A 5,000-nucleotide genomic window follows, 5' to 3' on the forward strand; every position below is an offset into this window, starting at 1 on the left:
CTTTCTTTCCTCGCTCTCTCTGTCTCCCACACACACTATGTTTCTCACTCTCTCTTTCTGCCTTTCCCTCACTTTCTTTCCTTCACTCATTCACTTACTATCTCTCTCTATCACATAGTCCCGCCACCACCACCACCACCACCACCACTACACTTTCTTCTCGCAATTTCCTCATGTCCCTTACAGCTCTATTTCTCTCTTCCTTATCTGATTTTATCTAGCAAACTCCTTTGACTCCTGCGCATCATCTTTATCTCACTTTCCTAAGGCCAGTTACGATCCCTGACACACTAACATCCCATAGAAGAAACCATGTCCTTTAGGGGTCTTTTTTTAAATCAATAGCCAACAGGATATAAGGTCCATTCTATAATCTACAATAATAAGACCCTACTTTGCCAATAGTGCTATCATTATCATTCGTTGCACGGGAGAAAAACTAAAATTTTTGGTCAGCTTCGTTTGTTTTCTCGTATTATTTACAACAATTTTCCACGTTGATCACCGAGTATTTGCTCATTGCTTAATCTTGCAGTATCTGTAACGACTTCATTGCTGCCTTCTTTCTCTTACAAAAGATATTTATCCTCTTATCGCATTCCTTTTATCTTCTCGAGTTTAGTGTGTATGTAAGTGCGCGTGTGTGTGCGAGCATGTGTTTGTATTTAATTTTTTTTCCTTTACTTTATTCCACATTTTCAGTGTGTTTTTTATTCTTATTATTATTTCTTCCTTTCTTTATTTGTATATTTATTTATTTTTCTTGTTATTTTTCATTTGTTGTATCTAATAAACTTTTACACTCTGACTGCGAAAATCAAAAGAAATCAAGAATTCCCTAACAGGGAAATCGAGATGCTTATCGATATACAAAAATTAGAGGAATTCTTATCGTTCTGATCTTTCTAGAAAGATTAACCATATTCCTCTGTGCCAACCAATGGAAAAGGTTTAACGTAATTGGACACCTGCTACTTTCGAAAATAAAATATTTTTTCTTGTTTTATTTTTTATTTGTCTTTCCTTTTTACCTTGTATATGATGACTGTATAATATATATATGCATATATATATGCATATATATATATATATATATATATATATATATATATATATATATGCATATATGTGTATATATATATATACATGTACATATACACACATATACATATATACATACATATATAGATATATATATTAGGTGTGTGTGGTGTGTGGCACACATATATATATGTATATATGCGTTTGTGTATACACATATGTTACATATACATATATATATAATATATTATATATATATATATATATATATATATATATATATGTATACGTACATATATATATATGTACATATTATATATATACATATGTATATTATATATACATGTATATATATATGTACATATATATATATATATATATATATATATTATATATATATATATGTACATATATTATATATATATATATAGTATTATATATATTATATATATATATATAAAGATATATATCTACATATATATATATATATACATAATACATATGCACATGTGTGTTTATTCCCTCTTTTTTCTTTTAATATGCTAACTCCTCCACGTTGCAGAAGGATCGCCTTCCTCATTGCATTCTTAGATTTGTTGCGTTCTTGATACCCATTCATGATTTTCAAATTAGTTTTTGTTGCAATATTATTCTTTCGTTTCGATAGTCACTTTTTGTTGTTATTTTTTTTATTGTTTTTTTTTATTAACCTATAATCATACATATGCAACATATCTTAATATCACTTTGTAAGTATTAAAATATGCTCATAAATATTATTATAATTTTTTTTTTTTTTTATTAAAGACATCATCATTGATTTTGAATAGTTGATATTTTTATATTTAGCTTTCCGTTTTTGGTTTTATATTTATCTTTTTTGAGTTATTTTTGTATCATTTATTTATTTATTTATTTATCTATTTCGTTATAGAAAACAGAGCGAGTTCATGCACTTAGTTGAAACTCGTATCTGTATATAATATAGCTTCTTGGTTACCATGTGCGGCACTGTGTTTACTCATACAAATTCACTCACACACATACTCATACATACTCATGCGTATGTACATGCACGTTTATACACACGCGTACATAATGTGAGTATGCATATGTATGTGTCTATATAGACATATATATATTTACGAATAATAAATAAATGTATATATATTATATATATATATATATATATATATATATATATATATATATATATATATATATATATATATATGCGTGTAAGTGGTGTACATACAATTTAGATATATATATATAAATAAATACATATATATGATAAATATACATATATATGTATATTATATATGTACATATATATATATACAAACATATATATATATATATTGCTGAAATGTATAAGTACTTGCGAAGTCTTCTAAACGCTACTTTTCTCTCTCACACTGTCTCGATCACTCTCACCCCCTCTCTCTCTCTCTCTCTTTCTCTCTTCCTTCTTATTACCACGACTTAGAAGCGTACTTACTTAATAGAAGACTCAAGATTTTTCTTCTCTCTTAAATTAAGCACTAAAACAAATTCCAGCACCGGCAATGGCCTGCCAGATTATTTGAATCCAGCATGCAAACTAGTGAAAGACGCATTTATCATATGTTTATTAGACTGAAAATACTAATGACTTGGTCTTGTTCAGTTCTTAGTACTGCTATCGTAGTTATAGTCATGCGACGATACTCATAACATGCTGCGTCAATTATTTGTGTATCCTAAGTCGACATCACTATTGCGAAGGAAAATTGCATGTAGATGGTGTTTCGACTAAATTTAGTGATTTTTATGTCTTCTTTATTCAGAAACAGCTTATTTTATTGGGGAATAGTCAAGGGTGTTGGAGACTATAATGATTGAATCTGTAGTTGAAAATCTAGGTGATATCTGAATATTGGAAATGATTTACCTGTATGATGATAATAGTCACTGTATCAAAATGCCGACGTTAAGACTGCTGTTCAATGTACTTTCAACACTGTAAAAGCTGTAAGACGAAACATGGACAACTGTAACGGAGTTTGCGAAGATGCGGCTAGCAGACAGAAAAGGTTACAGTAATCGTTCCGATGCGACGCACAAAAGTACACCTTTATGCAGGTCCTTACCGTCACTTCAGATGCCTATGTGACGTTGTTGGAGACTGTGGCCAAACCCTGACTAGAGAGGGTTTGCTGTTAGCATCCCTTATCTGTGGAAGCAGGATTCAGCTTCTTGTCACACATCCGGGAAAGAGTCAGAAGTGGTTGTCAGAGAATTTCTACCACTTCACCAGCCTCAATCGCAATTGCGTCGATTGTATTCCTAATATATATATATATATATATATATATATATATATAAACAAACATTCAAAAACTAGAGTAGTGGGGAGAAATAAGTACAATGATGGCTATGTAATAGTGAATTATAATTATTATAGAGATCAAAGTTGGTTATGCGTGCATATTTAGATGTATATTGTATTTTTCGAGAATAAATTTTCTTTATTTAAACGTTCTTGTAAAGAAATTGTATATTTGCACTGGTAGAAGGGCAAAACTAAAATTTGGTTTCATGTTACCTGCACAACTCTCTATATGTTCACTTAAAGGAATCTATCTATATTCCGGGAACCGGATCTGCTCTTTATGTAGAGTAGTTCTCCGTCTCAATGTTATGCTCATCTGTCCTAAATAGTGATGTCCACAACCCGAGGAGGTTATTACATAAATTAGGTTCTCAGAGGCACAAGTGAAGTTGGTTTTAACAGTGAACCTCTGTCATTGTTTAAAAAAGTAAATCTGAGCCTTCAAGTAGGTTGGGGCATGTTCCACAGTTTGGGCGTCCACATTTTTTAACTGTTGGTGTCGAGGTTGTTGTGTAAAGCTTTGCATTTGTTAAAACTCTCCCTAACGATTTGTGTTACTTTTTGCATTTGAAGAATTTATGCGCTTTCAGGATGTTCCTTTTTGATTCTGTAGTTAGTAAAGGGAGATTTTGCGCAATACTGGTCCATGCCTCATTTTTTTCCATTATTATTATATACACGAAAATCTCAGCTCTGAAATATTCTTTAGATCAAAACTTAAGAAAATATATACACTCGTGAATTGATGGTTATTTTGTCTGTTTGTGTGAGTGTGTCTGCGTGTGTGTGTGTGTGTGTGGTGTGTGTGTGTGTGTGTGTGAATGTGTGTGTGTGAGTGTGTTTATACACCTATACTCATACATCTACATACACAAACACTCCCACAAACACACACACATATATATATATAAACTCACACATACATATCACACACACACACATATATATATATATATATATACACACACACATATTCTTTATATGATATATATACGTATATTCTTTTATTCTTTTACTTCTTTCAGTCATTTGACTGAGGCCATGCTGGAGCACCGCCTTAAAGACGTTTTAGTCAAAGAAATCTACCCCAGGACTTATCCTTTGCCAATCTAGTACTTATTCTATCGGTACTTTTGTTGAACTGCTAAGTTACAGGTATGTAAAACCCACCAATATCGGTTGTCAAGCGACGACACTTGGCGAAGGTGCCGCGCAGTGGGACTGAACTCGATAACATGTGGTTGGGAATGAAGCTTCTTACCACACAGCCTAGCCTGTGCCTGTATGTGTGTGCGTGCGTATATTATGCCTGTTAGTATGTGAATAGATATTAACATATATGTATGGCTACCTATATATTTTTGTGTATATGTGTGTTACGTGTTATGTGTTCGTGTGTGTGCACGTATGTATATGTATGGTGGCGTGCGCGAGCGTGTGAGTCTATAATATGTGTGTGTGCGTGTATTTTAATACAGTCTTTATCTTACTTGGCAATGAGCGAATACCTGTAAATAAGTTATTTATGAATGGGGTATTGATTGATACACGTCCAAATGTTATCGTTTGATATCTTTCACTCACA

The sequence above is a fragment of the Octopus sinensis genome, linkage group LG16 (assembly GCF_006345805.1).
Source record: "Octopus sinensis linkage group LG16, ASM634580v1, whole genome shotgun sequence".
In the NCBI taxonomy this organism is placed as follows: domain Eukaryota; kingdom Metazoa; phylum Mollusca; class Cephalopoda; order Octopoda; family Octopodidae; genus Octopus; species Octopus sinensis.